This window comes from Hemicordylus capensis, chromosome 6 (assembly GCF_027244095.1).
Source record: "Hemicordylus capensis ecotype Gifberg chromosome 6, rHemCap1.1.pri, whole genome shotgun sequence".
In the NCBI taxonomy this organism is placed as follows: domain Eukaryota; kingdom Metazoa; phylum Chordata; class Lepidosauria; order Squamata; family Cordylidae; genus Hemicordylus; species Hemicordylus capensis.
Window position 1 is genome coordinate 89,580,294 of NC_069662.1, and position 25,616 is coordinate 89,605,909.

The 25,616-nt window shown below is 43.0% G+C and overlaps 1 protein-coding gene and 1 non-coding gene across 7 annotated transcripts in view; one reads left to right on the forward strand and one right to left on the reverse strand.

The window, feature by feature from the left end:
- ELMO1 (engulfment and cell motility 1) overlaps nucleotides 1–25,616 on the forward strand; it is a 459,005-nt gene that overhangs the window by 288,996 nt on the left and 144,393 nt on the right. The gene's annotated exons all lie outside the window — the stretch shown is intronic.
- TRNAG-UCC (transfer RNA glycine (anticodon UCC)) lies at nucleotides 24,177–24,254 on the reverse strand. The gene has a single exon. It is a non-coding gene; the product is annotated as a tRNA-Gly (tRNA).

Here is a 25,616-nt window from a genome sequence, read left to right on the forward strand (position 1 = left end):
CCAATATATTAAAAATGTGATATCCATACAAAGATCATATCATCAAGAGAGGAAACTTGAAACAGTCACCAAAAGGAAAGAAAAAATTCTTATTGCTAAAAGCAACACTGTATACATAGTGACTGCATGCAGATGATCCTCCAAACCATGGTTTGTAGAATAAGCAGTGGCAAGCCTTGAGCTCATGCACTCCCCGCTCCTCTTTTCCCATTTTCAAAGAGAGAAGAGGAAAAGCTTGGACTTCTAGTTAATGACAAACCAAAATTTGCTCTTGTGTCAGAAGCTGGCAAATTATGGATTTCTCATACCATAGTTTGCCTCGAAACCATCGTTTGCAAACCACGGTTGGATCCTGTTTTGGATTGTGGTTTGTGGCAAACTAGATGATTTGTTGAAAAGTGATTTATAAATATTATTTATAATAATAAATAATTTTGAGAAAACCAGTTTGTCACATTGAGAGATCATGACAAACAATGGACTGCTGGTAGCAAGAGTCAGAAGCTTCTAATCTCCCTTGTGTGTGGGAGAAGTGACGGAAGGAACATATGAGTGAATGAGTCAGTGTCTGCGTATATTCAGAGTACATGATTGTACTCTACACTGATTACAAATTGCATAAAGGTGAGATACAATATATTGAAAATAAAGGTGTAGAGGCAACTAGCTGTTGAACAAATCTAATTTAATGATGGATAATATGGGAGCCAATCATTAACGTAAAGGTATTTGGTTTATTACAAATAATATTTGGTTTCCCATTGTATGCAAAGTTATGGAGATGCTCTATCTGAAGTCCTTATGTTTTTTAAAGGCAGTTTTTAGGGAAACAGCACACTGGATTTAAAAAAGAGACTTTTACAGGGTTAAACACTAGAAATCTGTAACATACATTTTTGTTTACTTGCAGGAACAGAACTCAGCTGTTCTGAACTCCAGTTATGTGCCCTACCAGTATGACCCATCCTTTTTCATTCATGAATGATGAATGAGGGCATTTAAAAGGAAATGCTTTCTGTCACTACCTACAGTAGTTGCATTGCAGCGCTGTTACGGGTTTGTTGGAATACTGATGAGCCCTTGCAGTGTTTGGCTGGGATGCTTCAGCTGAAAGAGCATTCTAGTCTTCCAATATAACTAAATCTTTTAACTATGTATGGCTTCCTTGATTACTGAAAAAAGAACAAAGTAAAGTTGAAGAGGGAAGAAATGAATGGTATGGATAATAGTTGGTTCTAGTTTCCATGATAGTGCAGTTTTTCTATGTAAAATACATTGCAAGAATACATTGGATTCACTTTAAAAGATATATCACAGTCACAGTTCCAATAGGCTTGCCAATCTCGCAACATCTGCATCTTTGGTCACTCACCCAACCTCTTGAACAGTGCCTCTTACTATGTTAAAAGCAGAAGCCATCATTACCTGCAGTGTACGTGCTTTGCCTTGAAAGGCAACGGTCCTTGCATACCAGAACAGTGAAATAAAACTTGAAGTTGATCCAGTTAAATTGACCTGAAACTTAATAAATTAATCTATTTTGGAGCAGTAATCGTGGATTTTAACTCGCCTGGCTTGTTTTGTCTACCACATATTAGGAAAATCAAGATCTATATTTGTTTGAAGATTTATTTATTTTTAATATATATTTTTTGCAATGTCCAAAAATATGCTGACCTCCTCCTGCAACTACTACTTCAGTTTAGCAACCATGATTCCATATTTTATTTTATTGCTTCCATCAATGTTTGATAGAAGACTGGAATGATAAGAGGCTCCTTCTAGGAACATTGTTTCCTCTTAAATATTTGCAGCTAAAGAAACAGTTTCATTGCAATCCTGCAGTGCATGCCACAGCTATTTTAGTATATGATTAGAGTGAGTTCACACTTGCATGGTACCAGTATCAGTCACTAGTAAGCCGATATAGATCACGCTTTTATTGTCTTCCGGCTGAGAGTTGAGTCACACATGCATGTTCATCTTTCAGGTTCTTATTCTCCCCTGCTTGCTCACCTTGTTCTCCACTTGTTTGTCACCTGTTCAAGACTGCCTATTTCCCTGATAAGCTGTTGTATTTCCCTGATTTCCTGCTCAGCACCTTTGTTTTCTTCTTTCCTCAGTTGACTGGTAATGGACTCCATATCTCTGAATGGATGTCAAGTGGAGACGGTCACGTTGCAGACTGCAAACACTTTTGCTACTGCAGCCCACTCAAAATCACCAAAATGATTTTCAGAGAGACTGAAAATGCTTGTGAAGCATACCTCATCCTTCTGGCTCTTTCCTAACATTAATTGATGTCAACAGTTTCATATAGAGAGAGATTATCACACTGGTGTCCAAATTGACAAACCATGGCTTGTGATCAGCCAGCAAACTAGAATTGGAAACTATGGTTTAAAGTAGATTTGCCAACTACTGTTTGGTGTGGTGTGTGTCTGAATTGACAAACCACAGTTATGAATTCTGCCTCTCAGGGTTGCTGGGCCTAGGGACAGAAATAATAAGTAGACAAAATAAAGCAAACAAATAGCTCTGAAGTAGATTGCCTGATTGTTAGGATGTTCAATCCATAGCTTGGGTACTAAACTATGGTTAATGCAAACCATCATGTTTGGCATGATGGTGGAGTTGAGCAACTGCCAAGTTCTGGTCAATCAGAAGACTGATCTGAGAGCCAGTTAAGGCCTTTGGATGTCCTGTAAAATGATGAATAGCAAACATTCTGGCTGGCCAACTGGGAAAGGCCTTCTCCTCCTAAGACCTGAAGGATCCTGGATATAATTGGTAGCTATTTACGCCTTGGAAGTAAAGTACCTTTTTTACTCTAAGCTTGATTCATCATTAATCCTTTCATTCCTAAAGCTACAGTCTGATGATATCTTTGAGGACCAACCAAAATCATACAAAGTTGTGAACAACAAGCTTTCGAGTTCACAATTTTGCATCATTTTGGTTGATCCTATTAAAGGGATTGGTCAGCTATGACTTTTTTGATTAACCACTATGGCTACCTACAGTTTTTGTGTTATATGCCTGTAGTATCAGTGTGCATGTGTTGGAGGGGAATGGTTCTGCCACAGCAGTTTTCTGAGAACTTGCAAACAGCGGAATACTATAATCTAGTTAATATTCTTTTGTAAGTGTGCAACTATATTCATTTCGCCCCCCAGCACTGGCAGAGGAATAATGAACTGCTGGATTTACTCTTAATGTGTGAAGTTCAACAAAGATACCAAAAAAGGTGTTTGCACACTGTGAATGCCTCAAGGAATCTGTTATTTAAAATCTGCTTTGGTGCTTCAACCTATTGCCTTTTGGTTAGGTTTGATATGAACAATTAAAACAATTTCTCCTCTGATGCTTGACTAATTAGTGTTTGGAGAGTGTGCTGGAGATGTTAAGCTTCACGTGCTAAACATTCTAAATGTGGTGATCATCTTGAGGATCACAACAGTGGAAACAAGCATAGCATGAACTATTTTGATTATAACTCATTTGACTGTCTCTGTGTTTCCCTGCTGTTCTCTCCTCCTTTGCTCTTAGTAACTGTAAGGAAAGTGGCAGACATCCAGACTAACAACATGCCGGTGGAAGAGCATGTTCCACCATGCATGAGGATTAGGCAGTTTTACTAATCCTCCTTCCCTCTGTGCCTCTCAAAAATATGTCCCTTAGAGTTGGGGGACCTTCAAGGACATGTTTTTGGAAGGACCCAGCAGCTGCAGAAGGAAGGGAGCATTGCTGAAAATCACCTTTCCCTCTTGTGCAATAGAAAATGTTCTTCCACCAGCATGACAGTGTGAGTGTCAGACAGTACAAGGAAACATTATGTTGGGAGTCTGGGTGTGTGTGTGTGTGTGTGCGCGCGCGCATTTCTTTAAATTTTACTCTCCAAAATGCAAAAATTGGTAAGAAGTCATGTTGATCCACCAGAAACACACACACAAAAGGCCAAAATAGGACCAAGTAATAAATCACCAAGTAGTTAGCAAGACAAATTTGGGAATGATGGAAAAGATCTGCAGTTGGTAACCATCTTAGATCAGGGCTGCACAACTTGGGCCCTCCAGCTGTGTTTGGACGACAACTCCCATAATCCCCAACCACAGTATACAGTAGTCAGAGATTATGGGAATTGGAGGCCAACATATGCCAGAGGGCTGAAATTGTGCAGCCCTGCTTTAGATTTAAATAACTGCTTGTGTTTGTCTGTGTACTGACAGCATCTAGGAAAGACTCTATAAGCAGTGAACCATCCTTGGCTTAGTACATTCTATGGCCATTTGGAAACTCAGTGCATTCCAACAGCCATTTGATGTCATTCTCTGATATGTCCTAAAAGCATAAAAAGGTGGATATTGTTGGTGTCCATTCACGAAACAAAAGGGAACTGTGCAAGAGCAACTAGTAGGCTCCTCTGCTGCAGTTACTCGGGATGGGAGTGTTTTGAGGGGTCTTGTTATTAAAGCAAAAGGGAGGAAAATATGTTTCTAGAAGAACATGTTAAATTCCATCTACAATTTACTTACGTCTTAAAATAATAATGAAGGAAGCAAGAGTTTCTAGGGTACTTTTGGGACAACGATTGTTGTTATGGCACCCTTTAATTTGTAAGCAAATTCCCAAAGCAAGTAGATGAGAACAAAAGTAAAACAACAAAGAAGAGCAGAAAAATTATAAAAACAAATTAAAACTACTAAACATAAGAGGGGAAAATATACTTAATGGCAGTGGAATAAAATAATTCAGTATCAAGTGGTGATATATTATATTTATCAATATAAATGGACACATTTTCTGAAGTTCCTGACCTCCAGGAGATCTTCCGCAGAGACTTACTCTGCTCAACACACCTATGCCTACCTGCTCTCCCTGAAAGAGTTGGGCTTAAAGATGTCATTCCTCAGAGTCCATCTAGCTGCCATTGTCACCCACTCCCCTGCTACTTCTGCATCTTGGTTTCGAGACTCTACCATTAAATGGTTCTTGAAGGTCCTCTCCCACCTGTACCCAGATACCCTGGTCATGGCCCCCTCCTGGGATCTCTTCCTTGTACTTATTTGCTTGATGGGCCTGCCCATTCAAAACCATGGTTTCCTTCTCCGACGATCTCCTTTCCTGAAAGGTAGCCTTTTTGGTGGCCATTACTTCTGCTCGCAGAGTCAGCTAGCTCAGAGCCCTCCATATTCACCTTACCTGATCTTCCATAAGGACAAGGTGGTCCTCCATACCAATGTCTCCTTTCTGCCCAAAGTTGTCTCCTCCTTTCACTGCTCTCTACCTATTTTCTTTTCGAATCCATCAGACAATGCTCAGCGCCGCCTGCACACTTGACGTTTGAAGAGCTCTGGCATACTACGTACATTGGACGATGGACTGGCATTCCTCTCATACTCGAGCCGCAACCATGGCTGTCAGGCCTCCGCTCAAACAATCTCTTATTGGGTGACTTGAACTATCATGTTATGCTATCAAATCACTAAGAAACAACTACCTTCACCCCTAAAGTCTCACTCCACCAGAGCCATGGCAGCTTCTGCTGCATTCAATAGAGCCATCCCTCTGGATGTCATCTGCCAGGCTGCTACATGGGCATCACTGCACTCCTTCATGCAGCACTATGCCTTGGACAACTGTTCCCATTGAGATGCCACCTTTGGCACTGCAGTCTTACAATCACTCTTTGAATGATGTCCCAACTCCAGGTAAGATTTGCACAGGGTGCAGCTTGCTATGCACTCAATCGTGTTGAGCAAGACCATGTCGAAGAACAACAGGCTGCTTACCTGTAACTTTAGTTCTTCTAGTGGCCATCTGTGCTCTTACAGGCCCATCCATCCTCCCCTCTTAGTCTTTTAGGTTTCTGGACTCATCGACTGAGGAGGGCTGCCGGGACACATGCGTACTGCACCAGAGGAGGCAGGGCTACTGCCCATTTCAGAAAGAAGAATTTCAGCTTGGAAAGACTCCAATGAGGTCTCTGCGCAGGGGCAAAGCACAATCATGTAAGAGCACAGATGACCACTAGAGGAACCAAAGTTACAGGAAAGCAACTTGTCATCCCAAACCTAGGTAGAACACAGGGTTTTTTGTTGTGAACTAAATGAATGACCTCATTAAATACTTAAGGTAATGTTTGTTTACCTTATTAATGAAGCTGAGTATGCCTGTTGTGACAAGAAGCAAATCTGTCTACAACTTTCTTCAGATTAAGAGACTTTGGCAACTTTTTCTTAATCAGTCATTTGTCATTAATTCAAGCTATAAGACCATAATATACCATGACTGTATCATCTGACACTTTGCTATAAAATTCCAGTCTGGGTGAGGGAGTGAAAGAGGGAATGGATAATATTTGGGGAGAAGTGCCTGCTTCCCTTTTAGAGTCATCCTTGTTCCATATAAACACTTTCTAGGCACAGCCCTGAAACCAACTGAACTGCCTGAGTAAATAAAAAGTCTTTACCTGGCACCTGAAATTTAGGTTCTCCTGGTACCTGTGCTCTTTTCTGGGAAAGGATGTTCAAGGAGTGGGATGCCACCACTGAAAAAGCCCTTTCCCCAGTTACCATCCACCTTGCTTCTAAAGGTAGGGATGCATGGAGAAAGGCCTTTGACGAAGTTCTTAATTCTTGTTCAGGACATATATGGGGAAAGTGGCCCTTTAAGTACCTCCATCCCAAGCCATGGAAGTCAGCAGTTCCTGAACTCTTACTCTAGTATTAATCTAAACACACAGAGGACAGATATAAAGGCAAGTAGTTATGGTAAGAACTAATCTGCCTACTTTCCATTCACTATCCCTACAACTGGACAAAATTTGGTGCAAATCGGTTATGCAGTTCACAAGTTAGCCCACTTGCCCCTCAAACATTCACACAACCGCCATCTTGAATTGGGATGGATTATATCAAACTATGCTGTTGAAGTGTCCCTTTGGGTCACTCACTACAACTATACCAAATTTGGTCCAAATCAGTTAGGCGCAGTGTTCCTTCTAAGGTGTGCCCATGTGCATGCACACAAAAGTTTTTTATGTCCACTCAGTTGATTTTAAATCCCACTCAGGAAGGCATCACTCTGAATGTACATGCACACACACTGCCTTGATACTGCCACCCAGAACAAAACTCATTCTGTGCACAGATGGAAAAAAAATAGAAGGAATACTGGTTAGACAGTCCACAAGTTAGCCCAAATTATCATGCGTCTGCCATCTTGAATCGGGGTGGATGACATCATGATAAACTATGCCGTTGAGGTGTCCCTATGTGTCCCTACAGCAGTAGCAAATATAAAGGGAATAAGTCCCTTTTTTCATATTTATACTAATGTGAAGCAGCTTGTTTATTTTTTTTAAGCAAAAGAAGCTGGCAAGGAAAACTGGAAATGTAGCTGAAAGCTGCTATATCTGCTATTAGACTACAGTGGTCCTGCACATGCTTTTAAATCTCGGCAGGTAGACACAGCTACTGCGAGGGGCTTTGCAGCTTTGTGAATGAACAGTTTCCTCCAAGTACAGCTCAGAGTCATCCTTAGTGTCAGCTAGAATGTCAGATTTTCAGAATGAACTGTGTGTTGGATTTCCCCAAGCCATACACCTTGTCTCTTACCATGTGGATTTTTAATTGCTTTCCCCCCTTATTTCTCATTTCCTTGTCAAGTATATCTTTTTAGATTATACACAGAGCAGATTCACTCATTTTGCCAGTTCAGTGCAGTGTGGATATATCAGCAAACAATGTTCAGTTGTGTTCTCTGGGTATTTGCCCAGGGCAGGAGATTTTGCACAGCTAACCCTCTCTGAGGATTCTTCTAGGCAAGAACAAGTTTACAGCAACAGCTGGGCTCCTTAGAAGCCCTGCTGATAGATGGGTGCCTTAAGGACATACTGATTTAATGAGTCCCCTGAGCTACCCTGGCTAAGCCATCTCCTCCAGCATCCATTATGGAAGCTATGTGGACCTTCTCTGAACTCCTTAGCTGATGAGAGGAGCTGCAGAATCACTGCAGACATTCCAGCACAAGGATGAATTAATTCCTGTGCTCACTGTGGATTTAAAAGCAGCTTACTGAAATTGAAAGTTTAAATTACAATCCAAGGTAGGAATGATATTTTCTTCTTGGTGAAAGCATTTGCCTGTTGTTTCCCCTAGTTAAATTCTCATTTAACAAATGAAGAATAACTGCTGCTAGTTGTTACAATCCAACTAGACCTAGTTGAGCTGAAGTCCCACTGAAATCAATGAGGAGTACATAGGAACATAGGAAACTGCCATATACTGAGTCAGACCATTGGTCTATCTAGCTCAGTATTGTCTTCACAGACTGGCAGCGGCTTCTCCAAGGTTGGAGAAGTACGTTAGTTTGCTATATGTGGATACTCTCTCTTTCCCCCCACTCTCCCTGCACAGGGCAAAAGCAGCTTGGGGTGGGGTGAATTTTGAGTCGAAAATGCTTAGAGTAGAATTACTGTGTGAGAAATGCAGAATTTCCCCCATGTTCCCAGAATACACTGTTGTTTTCAAAACAAAAATGCATGGGGGAGGGATAGATATTAATAGCCCCCTTTTCCCCTTTAGGAATTTCAAGAGACTATTCCTCTAAACATATAAGACATGTGTAGCAAGAGTTTGAAGGGAAACCTTCCATCAAATATCTTTATTGCCAAAGGGGGTAAGCAGACAGGAAGAAGTTGCTAGTATCAGCCAGACACTAAATCAGAGTGAACAGATGCCATGGTTTGGATCTACCTATCTTGGCTTAGGGACTTGGAGTCTCCTGTGCAAAACATTGCAGTCCAAATATCAGAGAGGTACAGCAGTTACACCAAATTGGAGCAGCATGAAGTGGGTGGGTTCCATTGATTCCATTGAATGTTGTTTGAACATCTGTACAAGGCTGGTGTCTGTTCATTCAGATGGCAAGAGGTAGTATTTGCCGTATGAGAAAATCTCAGTGACAACAAAAAATTGTCCTTACCTGCTATATAGAAGATCTCATGATTTGGGAGAGAATATGTACAAAATAAGTCACTGCATGAAAAAAGACTCAGTAAAAATCTTTCCTGGTGTCCCACATCACACAGTAAAATATGAAAAGAAATAGCTGCCTAATCATGTCTTTGTATCTGGTAGAGCTGGGGTGGCCGGTGTGGAGAACAAGTCACAGGTTTGGCTCGTTCCCATTCTTCTTGCCCCATCTAAGCTGCCCCCGCTTTCTCACCTTGCCCCACTGCAGAGTTAATCCCAAGCATGCAGGCTGGCAATTCATCAAACTGGGGAACCCAGTGAATTACCAGCTTGCGTGCCAGAGGTTAACACTGTGGCAAAGTGAGGGAGAGAGAGGCAGCTAGGACAGGGCAAAAAGAGCAAGAATAAGCCACACCTACAGCTTATCTTACATCCCCACTCCAGACCCACCTCCACAGGCCACCACTACTACCTGGCAATCTTTGGAGTTCCTCTTGCTCCACTGTTGGTGACCCACTACCCCAGAGGAAGCCCTGTAGCCTGCTAGGTTCTACCCATACCCCTTCGTGGTCCCAGAAATGTAGAAGACACAGTTGATCTATCAAGGCGCTGGCTGATTTTTAGCCTACTTTCCAGTAGGCTTATGAGATCACCTGGCATTGTGTGTGTGTGTGTGTGTGTGTGTGTGTGTGTGTGTGTGTGTGAGAGAGAGAGAGAGAGAGATCCCCCACACACCCATCAACTTTACAATGCCTGAACCAATATGAACCAAATTGGGTACAGTTGTAGGGACACATAGGGACACCTCAACGGTGTAGTTTGTGATGATGTAATCCAACCCAGTTCAAGGTGGCATACATTTAAGACGTTTAAGGTGCAAGGGGGCTAACTTGTGAACCGCCTAACTGATTTGAACCAAATTTGCTACAGCTGTAGGAGCACATGGAGAAATCTCAATGGCATAGTTTGTGATGATCTCCCAATCCAAGATGGTGGACACATGAACGTTTGAGGTGCAAGTGGGATAACTTGTAGACTCTCTAACCAATCTGAACCAAATTAGGTATATTTGTAGTGAGTGGCACACAGGGACACTGCAAGGGCATAGTTTATGCTGATGTCATTCACCCCAGTTCAAGATGATGAACGCGTAAAGGTTTGAGGCGCAAGTGGGCTAACTTGTGAACCACTTAACCAATTTGAACCAAATTTGCTACTACTGTAGGGACCCATAGGGACACCCCAACTACATAGTTTGTGATTATGTCATCCACCCTGATCCAAAATGGCAGACGTGTGAACTTTTGATGCTCAAGTGCATGAACTTGAGGACTGCCTAACTGATTTGGACCAAACGTTGTACACTTGTAGTGAGTGACATACAGGGACACCTTGATGGTATAGTTTGTAATGATGTCATCCACCCCGATCCAAGACAGCGGACACGTGAACTTTTGAGGTGCAAGAGATCTAACTTGTGGCCCTCAATTTGAACCAAATATAGTCCAGTTGTAGAGATACTGAAAGGAAATTAGGCAGATTAGTTCTTACTAGAACAACATGTTTAGGAATAAAGCTGATTTAAAACTGGCATGCACCTAACCATCCAGAAGAGATTGTTGGATGGCTTTTAAGACCCAAGTTTTCCCAGATTTCTGTCATTTTTTAAAGGCATATTTTGTTTGGAGAACATCCAAATGCCACAAAATCAGCTCATGTCCACTGCCTCATTCTCATCCTGCCTCCATTGATTTTATTATTTCCAAATGAAGTACACTTTGATTAAATTCAGTGTCGTCGCAGGCAATATATGGTAACTAACTTTGGGTGAATAGCTAGCACCTGGAAATACCCTTTTGTAATATAGTATATGCATTTTTAGACGATGACTTTGAATAATTCAAGGCAGCATTTGTGCCTTAGAACTATCTTCTTTCTGGCTTGATGTTCTGCCTTTTCCATCTGCTCATTTGTTTTTCCTGGTTTCAGTTCTCCTCCTGCTGCTCACTTGTAAAGCCACTCTTCCTTGTTGATTACTTGTTGATTACTGTTGATTACATTGAGAACAATGGCCTTCTATGTTCCCCATGGCCATTTTTAATGTGCATCTTAACTAGTGATCTTTAGTGCAGGTTAGTTGAATAAAGAGGATGAGAAATGAGCAGGAGTTGTTTGCTTATATAACTTGATGTAGAATTGGGGCTTTAATCTATACTAGCTTAACCAGTGCAGAGCATCTGCACACTAGTACTTGATTGCTCCCCATATCTCCTGCCACAGTCCCCCTCACCTCAGAGATCTTTCCACCCTCACCTGAACCGCACTCCTGCTCCTCTTCCTCCATCCGGTTGCTTCCATCACCCTCACCCCTCTTGGTCAGTCCTCCATCCCTTTATTCCACCTCCTCATCCCAAGGCTGTATCGTTGCTGGCACCTATTGGCCAAGCTGCAGCCCCCTATCCCCAGAGAACTCCTTACCCGAGCCCTGCTTCTGCTCCTCCCCACAGGAGGAGCAGCAGCAGCAGCAGTTGACTTGGCCCTCCCTCGCTGCTGCCACTGCCATGGCCGCTCATTCCCCTCAGGTCGCTGACTGTCTCAGGCCTGTCCCTTGCCTGCCTCCCTCCTCCAATGGTCTCGGTAGCCCCAAACAGCAGCAGGGTTGACTAGGCCCTTCCTTGGTGCCGCTGCTGCCATGGCTGCTCATTCCCCTCAGGCCACTGACACGCTCGGGCCCGTCCCTCACCCTTCCTTCTTTCTCGTTTCCCTTCCCTTCTTTTTCTCTCTTTCTCTCTCCTCCACTCGCTCTTCCCCTCTTGTCTTTCTTCCTCTCCCTTCTTTGTTCTCTCCTGCCCCTCTCTCTCCCTTCCTGAGTTAACAGACCTTGTTCATCTTGTTTCCTCATCTAATTCACACAACAGCAGCCTCCTTCTCCTGAAGGGACTCTCTCTCTCTCTCTCTCTCTCTCTCTCTCTCCATACACACACATATACATATACATATACATATACATATACATATACATATACATATACATATACATATACATATACATACACATACTAGCTGAGTCGGGTGCAGAGCAGCTGCGCCTCTGCCAGCCTGCTTCTTCCCCCTCCCCAGCCCGCCCCACTTCTCCCACCCGCCTGCCAATTCCTGGCAGCTGGGCCGGCCCACCACCACTTGCTCCCACTGGCCGGCCGCTGGCAGCCACCATCCCTATTTTCTCCCGGTCCTGTCGCTAATCGGCAGCCGCTTGCGAACTCTCACGAGAGCTGCCATGCATGGGATTAGCGATGGGTATGCCTAGGAGAAATAAATAGATAGATAGATAGATAGATAGATAGATAGATAGATAGATAGATAGATAGATAGATAGATAGATAGACAGATAGATGATTCAGACATCATTGTGGATATAGATGCTGCTGGGATCAGACAGTTATGCAGCTGTTGTTACCAGGTAAACAATAAGGTGTAAACTAATGTATATGTAATCTTATGCATTCTTAACTAGGGAGCTAGTCCCACTGAATCCAGTAGGACTTATTTCTGAGCAAACAAGTATACAATCTGGCTATAAAGCTGCAGTCCCAAGCATACTACTTGTTGCTTGATCTTGTGCATATTTCCTCAGAAAAAGAAAGGCTCAATGACTCTTATATCCAACTGTGTGCGCATAGAATTGTAGCCTTCACAACAACAACAAAAAAGACTGCAGCTGTAAGCATACTTAAAAGGAAGCAAGTCCCATTGATCTTGCATATGGATCAGGCATGGATTTTTCACTTGATCTGACGTGGATTTGATGCTCATGTAGAAGGCAGCTCCCCCGCAGGCACCACCTTGATTCTCTTAAGAGAAGCTGCTGTTCTCTATATATATATTTACAGGTATACTTATACTCACCCACAATAAAGTGATGTCTTGATGGACATTATCTATGCATAGCATTTAAGGATATTATTTTTGTTGATGTTGCATAATGTACTGTTGGTCCTATAATGATCCCAAATGTATGAAGAACCTGTTCACCAGCCACATAGGTACAAATGGAAGGTCTACCAATTAATCTCAGATGTGTGCATAAGGCTGACACTCGGCAGTGAATGAATGCACTCTTTACACACAGAGGGACACTTTGGTTTTACTTCATGCTTGCTAGGGCTGAGGCCTGCTATTCAGTATGCTGCCGTTCCAGGTACATCACATTTAATCCCTGGCTCTTGAGCAGCGTCTACGCACAGCAGAATAAATTTATTTCTACAGCTCGGCTGTGGGAGAGCATCATTCTGAATATCTCTGTCCCAGGTGCAGAAACAGCGAATCCTGGCACTGTGTCAGATAACCTGGTCAAAGAGAGCAGCATGAAAATTGTGGGCAAGAACATATAGTCTGCATTGAGCATGGAGGGCAGCTGCTACCAAATTTTTGAATGCTTTTTTTTTTTTAATTGTACGTCACCTTGGGGCCAGTTTGGACAATACTTTGCCCACCTGGCCCATCTGCAGAATAAAAGGTATGCGAGTGCACGTCTTCCGCCCCACCCCCTGCAGTGCATTGTCAGTGTAGGAGTGCAGTTCATCCTCTGCATATGGTCCAAATGTTACTGAGCATTTGGAGTGCATGTAGAGAGGTGGTTCATACTGCTCAGAACCTCACGTGATTAAGGAATGGAGCATTGCAGGTGGTGGGAGACATGCATGCTCACAAGACACTCGCATCTTTATTGCTTGGAGGAGACTGGTGAGGCAAAGCTTCACCTGAAGCAGCCCTTAGGCACTTTCTAAAGTGGAGAGGTGATTCCTAAATATAATATGGGACCAATAATATCCCCCACCCCCTGCTTTATCAAGGGGGAAAAATGAAACTGTTGTAGACAATAAAGTCTGAAGGAGGAGGCCACTCCCATTGCCAGGCCTCTCTCCACCCCAATATACAGTGGTCCCTCGACTTACGAAGTACTCGACATCCGAAGATTTCGACTTACGAACGACAAAAAATACCAGAAGTCGTTGCCGGTTTAGATGCGGCTTCCTCGACCAACGAATTTTTAGATGCGGTTTCCTCGACTTACAAATGTTTCCAGACCTCCGTGGATGCGCTTTTCGACTTATGAAAATTTCGACTTACGAACGTGCGTTCGGAACGGATTATCTTCGTAAGTCGAGGGACCACTGTACATCAGTTTATTCTGCCGGGTCTGGTTGTTGACTGAAACCTCCCTGCCTCTGTAGCATTATTGCATTTTGTTTTAGGGAGGAGAGATTTAAACCCCTCCTTCCTGTGTTGGAGCCCTCATGTTGGGACAACCTTACCAATCCCTGTGCCCCCCCCCCCACACACACACACACCGCTTCCACCCCAGTGATTGTTTTGCAGGTAGATGTAGGCAGAGCATCATGGGGAGGCCTCATTAGCACTAAATGTGTCTCTTCATATTTCCATTATTTTGGAGATCATCACCAAAATAATGTATGGTATGATTCAAAGTTATGTTTTTGCAAAATATGCTGCAAATGCCTTGAACTTTGTGGGAAATGTGTAGCTTTCTTCTAGACCTATTGATTCAGTTCTGTCTCATCCTTTTGTAAATGATTCTGGGTAATGCTTTCCTTAACATTTTAAAAAGGAGCCAGCCAGTATTACCTTAGGTCGAACACACTGCAGACAAACATGGCAAAGCATGTATTGTACAGCTTGGGAAGTGAACTTGGTTATTTTAGCCAATGACATTTTTAGCCTACTTCCCTTAAAGAAAGTGAACTTATGAGATCACCCGGCATTCTGTGTGTGTGTCCCCTCCACCATCAACTTCACAATGCTTGGACCAATATGAACGAAATTGGATACAATTGTAGGGGTGCATTGGGACACTTCAACGGCATAGTCTGTGATGTCACCCACCCGATTCAAGATGGTGGACGCATAAACATTTCAGGCTAACTTGTTGACTGCCTAACCGATTTGAAGCAAATTTGGTACAGTTGTAGTGAGTGAAGCATAGGGACACCTCAGCTGTATAATTTTTGATGATGTCATCCACCCCAGTTCAAGATGATGGATGCGTAAAGGTTTGAGGCACAAGTTGGCTAACTTGTGAACCACCTAACTGATTTGAACCAAATTTGCTACAAGTGTTGAGACACATAGGGATGGCTCAAGGGCGTAGTTTGTAATGATGTCATTCACCCTGATTCAAGGTGGCAGATGCATGGACATTTGAGATTCAAGTGGGCTAACTTGTGAGGATGGTAATTATCAATTAAGATTATAGTGAAAGGAAAGTAGGCTGATTAGTTCCTACCAGAACTTCTTCTGTATGTCTGAGGTTTCATGACTAGCCACATAAATAAGCGTGCCAATGAAATGGTAGGGGAAAGGGATTGGTACAGCTGCTGTTGCATCACAATACCTACTTTGGCCTGGGAGCAGGGTTGCCAACATTAGGTTGTCCAAAATCAGGACATGTTGGTGGGAGTCAGGGGTGGAGAGTCTTGGGGTAGGGGCCAACTAGGGGTGAGACTTGGCCCCAGGTGGCAAGGGTGCACACTTGCCAGTGGTCATAGCTGCTGTGTGGCGGCGCAGTGGGGATGGCGGTTTGAGAGCTCTGCACCCGCCTCCCAAACCATGACAGATAACATTGGGGTGGGGGGGTGAGCAAGCAAGCGAGCTAGAAGTAGACACAGCTAGACACAGCTGTGGAGCTCCTCCCTCAGGCCCACTTTCCTCCCAAATGAGGCAGATCAGGCCAATTTCAGGCCTCTGCGCACACGGACATGCCTGTAATTGGCCTGATCCGCCTCATATGGGAGGAAGGAAGGCCTGAGGGAGGAGCTTTAATAATAAAATGAAATAAAACACAGTCAAAAAGTGGGAGAAATTGAGTTGCAAATGGGACGAGCATTTCCCCCCAGGAAATAGGGACATCCCACACAATGCAGGACAGTTGGCAACCCTACTTGGGAGAAACCACAACAACCACATTGGCTTGTTAGCTGAGGAGTGGGATCATTGTAAGGGAAACTTTGCCATTGTAAAGCAAGACAGTTGGCAGGGTGTGTGTATTAGGCAGTAAGGGAAAGAGTGGTCTCTGAAGGGAATTTTGGTGGGATAGAATAGTGGTTTCTATAGACCGGTCTGCAGCTGACACAAGAGGAGGGAGTGATCAGCAGCCTAACATGAAAGAGGTTGTCTAGGTAGGTAGATGGACAGCAGGAAAATGGAGGGCAGCACTAAAGATGCAACTGAAGAAAAAGGAGACCAAAGGTTAATAGGTGCGAAAAATAGTGTGGAAGAGTAGCTGTTTAACAGAAGAATGTTTATTGAAGTTACCCAATGTGTATCGAGCTGCGACTCTTCATCTGGAGAAGTAGACCAGTAACAATATTCTTGAAAACTTGCACATGTCTCTTATTACAGCTGCATAGATAGGTAGGATTAATATTGATTTGGAAGACAACAGGGTTATGAGGAGTCTAGAACAAGGGCACCATTGACTGTGTTGCATTTTAGACTATCTTGTATCTTTTATAAACTTTTCATAAAGATCTTGATGCTTCTTCTTAGATACTTTATATAATACAGGAGAACCTCATTACTCGTGGGTGTTTCATTCCCTGCCTACCACCACGAGTAATGAAATCACAAGTTAAAAAAGCATTATTCCTGTGGGGAAAGTGGGATTAGGTTCCAGAATGCACAAGAAGGTTGTAAAGGTTGTAAATCCCCCCTCAAACTGCAAAAATAGCAGGAAAAAATGAGTTTTCCTCAAAGAAACAAGCCACAAAATGGTTCCTGCTGACAAAATGGAGGGCGGAAATGACCTCGGCATTCACTTCTGGCCCTCTAGGAATTGCAGATACTTGGGTTTTAACCCTTTAGTATCCACGGATACTGAAATCGGGTGTCAATTAGACACTCGTGAATACGTGAAACTGCGGATATAGAATCCGCATATAATAAGGTTCTGCTGTATGAAACAACAAAATCACATACTTTTAACCTAGATCCTTACACCCTGCTTTAGAAGACAATACAGTCATACTACCGCTGGCAGAGTAAAAAATTTTCATGTACCTGGGAAACAAACCCTACACATGAAGAACTGAAGAATATAAAAAAACCAAAAAACTTTTAGCTACCTTGGGTCCTCTTCCTTCATGCTGTGTTCAAAACCACCCAATAAATTACTTCCTGACATGCCTAACAAAAGCAGGTTATCTATGAAAAGCTTTTGACCAGTATGTTCTGAGTTTATGTGGTGGTATCCTACAATGCTAATGTAATATAAAATGTTTTGTGGCTTTTCTTTTACATAACTGAACTGTGCGTGTCAGTGGAATAAAAATCAACAAATTAAATAGTACTCTCTCCTTTTAGTGCTTTGGTTATAGCAATGTCTCAGTGACCTTTTCTGGCTTCAAATGTCATTTTGAGGTAGGAAAAAACTTCACCAGAAATTACATACAATAAGCTTTAGAAAGGCTTTGTAGACTGATAATAGCACCTATTCCTACTGTATTCAGCATGCTTTGCATATTGTATGTTTTTGTAGTGACTTGCCTTCAATGGACATGCAAAACAATGGGGTATTTTCCTAACTCTCCAATTTCTGTATCAGACCTATAACTGCATTCAGTCACATAATTTGTAGGTAGTGCGGGGGGGGAGGGGGCATTGTTTTAACTTTTATAGTTTTCAAGAAAATATACTTTAAAGAGCAACAGTGGACACTGAAAATGCACCCCATTGGCTGCTACGATTATGACATCAGTTTCTTTTTCTGCTCTGGGGCAGAGATACTGCAGCTTATTCTGCTAGGTTTTCTCTGCCTTCTTCTTTGCTCTAACTAACTGGACCCAAACATTATTAAGGTGAGAAACTACATGGTGGTTTGGCATTCCTCCAACTTTGCTACCAAATAATGAGGAGGTTGCAGCTCTGATTTGGGTGGGATACTGCTGGGGTGGTGGAACTGAGGAACTCTCTCTGATACTGCAGGCCTTGGCAGCTTTGGTTTGGGGGAATACTGGAGAGGGGCCGAGGAACTGTCTATCACTCTCTCTAATTATCCTGGGGGTGGGGGTTGGAGTGTGAGGGGAGCAGAAAGCAAGCTGCAGACAGCATCTTCACAAGGGGTATTTACTTATTACACTGAAAGACAAAGGAAGCTGGGTTTCCCGAGTCTCCCACAAGTTCCTAAAGGGAAAAGACCTGAGCTTCATCTTGATCTTTTACATTTATTTATTTATTAAAACATTTCTATACCGCCCAAAACTTACGTCTCTGGGCGGTTTACAACAGAATAAAAACAAAGTAAAACATTTGTTAAGACAAAAATGGGGGGGGGAGGGAACACAAACATTACAACAATTTAAACATTTTAGAATAATATTTTAAAACAGCATTAAAACAACATTAATTAAAAGCCTGGGTGAAGAGATGTGTTTTTAAAGACTTTTTAAAAGCTGTCAGAGATGGGGAGACTCTTATTTCACTAGGGAGCGCATTCCAAAGCCTCGGGGCAGCAGCGGAGAAGGCCCGTCCCTGAGTGGCCACCAGACGAGCCGGTGGCAGCTGCAGACGGACCTCTCCAGCAGATCTCAGTGGGTGATGGGGTTCATGCCGAAGAAGGCGTTCCCTTAAATATCTAGGGCCCAAACTGTTTAGGGCTTTATACCGTGTTTCCCCGAAAATAAGACGGTGTCTTATATTAATTTTAGCCCCCCAAAATGCACTAGGGCAATTAGCGGTACATCAGAAATTACTGCTAGGTCTTACTTTCGGGGTAGGTCTTACTTTCGGGGAAACAGGGTAGGTTATAACCAGCACCTTGTATTTTGCCCAGAAACATATCGGCAGCCAGTGTAGCTCCTTCAGTACAGGAGTTATATGGTCTCTCCGAGATAACCCAGAGACTTTTGGTGGTGCGAGAACCCCAGTCGTATGGTACTTTGGCTCCAGAGATATCAGGCAGATCTGTGGCTTAAGGTAGGAATAAAAGGTAAAAATTAAGGAATAAAAGCACCCCCACCACCCCTGCTAAGAAAGATTGCATCTGCTTTGGAATCCTTACTCTTTAATCCGGGGTATATGGAGGGAGGACACTCTGCAGTTAATTGTAAGGCAAGAAACACACTCTGCAGTTAATGGTGGTAGAAAGAAAAAAGCACCCTGCACATGTGTTGGCACCATTGTTAATTATTGTAAGGCTTTTTCTTTCTTCCAGAGTTTTCAGTCTTTTTTCAGGACTGCTGTTTTCAGCTAACTTTATTCTCCCCCCCCCCTTTTTTTTTTAAGGAAAGCTATAACAGAACACTGATCCCTCCACCCCAGGTATTATATGAATAATGACAACACAACAAATTCTGAAATTTAGGGAAATACCCCATCGTAGTAGAAGATTTCTCAGTTATGATGCCAACTAAACAGTCCCCCTCTCCTAAAAGAAACTCATGCTGCTGGTTCAAAGTACTGTCATTTCAGACTTTCGTCTATTATTATTTTTATTAGGGATGTGCAGAACATTTTGACATCAAAACGTTTAGACTTGAAACAGGCTATTTTGAGCTCAAAACAAAATGCTCTCTAAATAAAGCTCAGAATAAAACAACCCAAGTTTGATCGAAACATTTCGGTGTTTCAAGTGCCACTTTGGAGGTCTGCTTTTCCCTTGCTGATTGGTTTTCTGGCACTGGCTTCTGATTGGCTTGCGATTTCCTTGCATCTTGGTTGTCTTGTTACCATACAAATCAAGTGTTGTCCTGAGCAATCGTGCACCCATTGGCTGGAGAGAGAGAGGAGGGAGAGGGGGAACAGAAAAGGAGGGAATTTCAAAATGTATTCAAAGTGGTTGGGAGGCAGAAAGAGCCCTTATGCCTCTCTTGAAGAGGAAACCCCAGGAGAGGAGGAAGGTCGTTTACTTTTCGCAGCACTGAGTATAATACGCTGCGCTAATCATGCTATAACTATCTGGTTTTGCTGGATCTCAGATTGCCAAAGGCATAACTTGGATGCCTCTGTTCCTTGAGTAGTGGTTTGTTTTGTTTGTGAGATAGTGTTGTGATGATAAATGGACAGTGGCAGCTGTGTGTGTGTACAATATTGCTTGGTGTTTGATGTGATGAGCTGGCCTTGAGACTAACTTGTGCTTCACTCACTGCTCTAGTCTGCTCTACAATCTGCATTGCAAGGTGCACTCAGTCAATATGTGGCTGAAGTTGCTCTAGTTTTGCTTATAGCTATGCTTGCTGCTAAGGCTGCTGCTGTGGCAGCTGTTGCAATGCTAGGAATGTAAGGAGTCATAATTGTGTGTGAGAGAGCAACTTGTGCCAATGATGGTACTGCAGTGCAGGTGTTGTGGCTGGCAGTGGCTTTTTTTGGCCATTTTTGGACTGTGTTTGAAATGTGTTCTAAGGTCATATGGGGATTTGGGGGGAAAGTTAACAATTGTTTAAAAATTTCTCTTGTGGGTTGGGTGATAGGTAGCATCCATCATGCCCTACCACCCAACCCACTTTGGTGTTCCTAGGAGCTACCCATGGGGAACAATGGGGTATTTCGACTTTCCCCATCGTTTCCTATGGCCGAAACGTTTCAAGTTGTTTCATAGAAACAGCCAGTTTGACTACTGTTTCGAAGAAATGTTTCAGCCATGTTGCATTTTGTTTTGAGCTCAGAACAAATGCAAAATCCATTATGTGCACATCTCTAATTTTTATCCCACCTTTTCTCCATTGATCTCAGAACCTGTGATACACAAACCTTGCATCGCAAACTCCTATGTATATACTGTTGAGGTCCAGAGAAGAAGGTAGAGTTGGTACTTTCAGGCTTCTTTCTGTGAAATGTGTAAATAAAGATTCTATATATAATTAAAATCTCTTATCATATAGCTTGGGTTTTAATAATTTCAGATGTGAACACTGATTTACTTTGCTTTCTATTGAAATTTGCATCAACTATAAATGCTCAAGTTCAAATTAGCATGTACTCATTTTGCTCAAAGTAATTGAGCTATAATAATCTTGTTTGTATTTCAAGTTCATAACAGCCCTGCTGGATCATGCCCAAGGCCCATCTAGTGCAGCATCCTGTTTCATACAGTTCAGATTACTGGACCTCAGTTCCATTTTAATACTTTAAGGTTAACTTTGCTTTTAGTTAAATCTTGGATTTCATTTCCACAAGCTTTATAAATTATCATTTTACTAGGAGCTTTCAAGTCGTCCCCCCCAACATTTTAGACATAATTTCATTCTTAAAATTGGTATTTTAGTTTTGAAGTTTAATGATGAGGTTGAATTCATACTATTACATTCAAATATAAAGTTATCTTTGAAACTTTATATTTATATTGAAACTTTGAAAGTTATCTTATTATTTCAGCTCAAGTTCAAGGTTTGTTTCATCCATTATGATATCAGGGAAACTTGAGCCAATGGCTGTCTTGACATTTGGGCAAGAAATCTAAAGATACACTGCCTCAATTCAGATGTACACGAAACTGCAGTTAAACAGGGCTGAGGTTGGAACTCCAGTATGTCCAAATTCAGGAAACAACAGTTTCAGGACAAAAGTGATCTGTAGTTTGCTTCTCAAGACTCCAGTTTGAACCTTCGGATTGCACAAAGGTTTGCTGCCGAGACTTCCTATTTGGCTGCCAAAGCCTTGTGTTCAAACCTGGATGGTGCCATAACCGTGGTTTTGTGCCAATTTTCAAACCACAGTCAGAAACGGTGGCACAGACACGCCTTGGATCACAGCTGCGCCATGCCTGGGGTGCTTCTTGCTGTCCACCTGACCAAGCAGCAGCTCTGCCTCTCCTGACACCCTTATAGCTATGGAGTTGCCTGGCAACAGTGACAACGACACATTGCATCCTTTGCTTTCAGGGGTCTTCCCGCTTCTCACTGTGTCCCTCGCCTCCCGCCCCTGGCCAGCAGAAGGGAAAGAAGACAGGATGACTGGATGGGCACAAAGTGCTTGGCTCCCTGAGAAGGAAGCGACAATGATGTATGTTCACAAGCACAAACACTCCAGGTGGCAACATAAGCAAGGCACTGCATAACAGAGCCAGGATGGGAAAATATGGCCGGAGGGGGTGCCCAGGGTTGAGTTTAAGAGGCAGCTCCAAGCAGGGATTCTTGTGGAGCTAATTTCTACTCTTTTTGTATGGGGAAGGGGGGCACCTGTGCAGTCCCTAGGCTTACTCATAAGAAGAGCCAGGCAGCAGGAACAACATTACCAACAATGAGAGGAGAGATTCCTCTCATATATTAATGATGGATGCTGATCGTGAGAGAACCACTTACCCATGAGAGTGTAAGGCTATGGGGATGCCCCCTCACAACTCATGAGAAGGACCATCAGAGGGGATAGAATTGCTAAGCAAATTTAGTCATTATGTTGGCAAAACATCCCCTTCTCCAAAGAACCTGTCACACAATTTGGGCTTTTGGGGTTCTAAATTGAGTCAAGTTGCTCCATGGAGGAAAGCCATGGGGACATGTACCCCAGCGACTGCTCTCCCTGTCTTGGCAACTGCTGCCAAGTAGTTGTAAAAGTGTGCCCCCTGCCAGCCCGTCCACCCATGTGGAGTGTGGACATGTGCACCCTTGCTTGTGCCCTGAAAAAGCAATTCCCCTCTCTAGGGGATGCTGGAAATCCAGGCTGCCGTCTCTTACAAATCCCCGTGCTGGCAAATCTGCATATGGCACAACGCCGGACTGAACCCAGGAACTTTGAAAGGGTTATGGTCCATCCACACACCATCCAACACCCTGCCCCCTGGCTGTGCATGCAGCCAAGCTCTGACACATGAAGTGTCAAAATCCTCTTGGTTGTGTGTGTAAGTTAATGGAACGGGCCACCTAATGGTGCAGCGGGGAAATGACTTGACTAGCAAACCAGAGGTTGCCGGTTTGAATCCCCGCTGGTATGTCAAGTGGGTGGATCACAAAGTATAGAGTTGTTTTCACCATACCAAGTGTAATACAGTACATTATATATGACATGCAACATCTTCAGGGTCATCTAAATGTATTCTGTTGGGGAGCTGGAGTTCAATTTGGTCTGTGTGGACTTCTTTGCCGGGGTGTTCCCTCTCAAGAGCATCCTAGGTCACAGCAGGACAGACACACACCCCCCCAAGAATCCTTTGTCCTCCCTCATCTGCATATTTCCTCATGGGAAGTCGTCATGTTCCATTCCCTTCCCTGAGTAACAGGAAAATAGTGCCCCCAGTGGGCCCCCCCCCCCCATCGTGCTTATACAGGACTATTTGGCTGTAGAGCTCTTTGGTGGGAAGCAGTGCCATCACTGTCAGAAGAAGCACTGTCATGGGACAGCATTTAAAGGGGTTTAAATTCCCTTTCCATGCTTAGCTCTGGTAGACTGCTCCAAAAACAGACATTTGTGCTCAGCATGCCCCCTTCAAGATCGTGGCCAGTTGCAGCTGCATCACTGATGTGTTGATGCTTTGTCCATAGTCTGGATGTGGAGCCTGTTGGATAGGCCTTGGCGTCTGAGCAGCAGGGAGGGGTGACCTTCCTACCCCCAGAACTGGAGGTTGCAGAACCTTGGTTGGATGAATGTCTGCGATTTATAATTTAAAATTGAAACCTCAGGTTCACCAACCTCTTTTCTTTGTTAGGTCTGAATCCAGTCACTGTGACTTTAGAAGTCTTCTTGCATGCCTCATTTGTATTGATTGATTGATTGATTGATTGTTCAATTTTTATACCACCTTTCATAATGCATCTCAAGGCGATTTACAAAACTCCTAGGTCTTTTGAAACAGTTGGTCAGGTTTCACTGGCCATATGGCAGTTCTGCACAACTGAGCACTCATAATGCTGAATACAGTCTATCAGCTTACATATTGTGGCCAGTCCGGGTTTTGCTGCCGCCTTGGAATTCAAAAATGAGGGGGTTGTCAGTCCAAAATATTTGATGAATTGGCTAGGTTCAACTCACAGATTATGCAGACCTGCCTTATTTTCACTCCTGACAAGGCAATGCAGGCTTTCTGGAAGCCATTCACATATCAACAAGTTTTCAGATCTCAAAATGGTAAAGAGGCACATAGGAAGCTGCCCTGTACCAGGTCAGATGATTGGTTCATGTAGCTTAGTGTTATCTCCATTGAGTGACAGAATCTGTCCAAGGTTTCCAGCAAGAGTCTTTCCGGGACCTACCAGAGGATGCCAGGGATTGAACCTGGAACCTTCTACATGGAAAGCAGATGCTCTACCACTGAGCTAAAACTCCATCCCCAAAGATCAGATATATCCAACTAATGTACAAAGAAAGGGTCAAAGGGCAACAGATCAGGTGCAATAATTGGGAATGTTCCTTTAGTTATAATATAGATTCCTTTGCCTCAGCTCCATGAATTTCCCTAGTGATGATGAGCTGTGTTGAAGATAGATGGAGCAAGCAGACAAAACTGAGACAGAAGGTGGCAGAGGCTGGTAATGCAGGACAGTGGGCCTCCAGCTAGCCTGCTTTAGGTCAGTGCAAAACTGGTACATATTTCTGCTAAAAGCAAATTCATCTAGAATGAGTCTACACATTTCACACTTGGGACAATGGATCAGAATTTGTCTTGGATACAGAATTGTTGCCTCTTTCCCTTTTGGTGCTTAAAGCAAGAATATGATACAGTGAACAGTTGAATGTACAGCATCCACAGGTACAGAGATTCACATGTTATGTTGAACACAGGTACAGCAGTACACTTCCTATTTGTGCCATGCATTTGAGGGGCCTTTACATAGGGTCATTTTTAAAATGAATGCAGGTACAGTCATTCACCCAAAAACTCTTATGAGTGTACAGATGTCTGCATATGTGCAAAACATAATGTCTGAATAGGGCTAGTGAGGCAAGGTAAGGCAAAAGGAGTCTGTTGCTGCACATTGTAGTGACAAGTTGCTCAGACGATGGTCCAGCTCTGAGGCCAAGACTATATGCCTAGATGAGCCAGGATTGGCCTGTGGAGTCGGCTGACAATAATTGCACCTAATCAGCTGAATTTGTCAGTGAGGCAGAGCATTAGTGGTACAGAGTTACAATGGAGGGTCCTGGTAGTCAGGTGCTCAGGTTTCAGACAGACACAGGATTAGATTGTAAGATTATGAAAGCTCTTATCAATGCTGACAGTTACAGGTTTTAAGTAAGATCCATTTTGACAGAATTATGTTGGAATAAACATTTGAGGATCAATTAGTAAAAACATTGGTGCCCTTCCTAGATTCTTTATTTTATTTCTAGCCCTGGTTGTTGCAGTTGTTAATAACAGAATGTTTCGAATCTAGAGGTTGTGTGGTTTGAGATAATCTATAAACTTAACTTTTTCATTTTATTTTGTTTTTGCAAGATGAAACACCAAGAAGGCTGAGGCTTTGAGGAAATTTTTTTTTAAAGACCTTGTGTCTCAAGGCCATTGCCTGGTTTCATCCCCTTGTTTGCGCAGCACTGTTTCTGCAGCATTGTTTTATGTCTCCTCGTGCTTAATAGTGTTTGATGACAACTACAAGTGCCCCTTGGGATTTGCTACTGTTGTGTTCAATTACAGACTGAAGGTCTGATGATCAGGAATGCTTTTCAGTCACAGCTGCAGAGAGAAAGAATGGA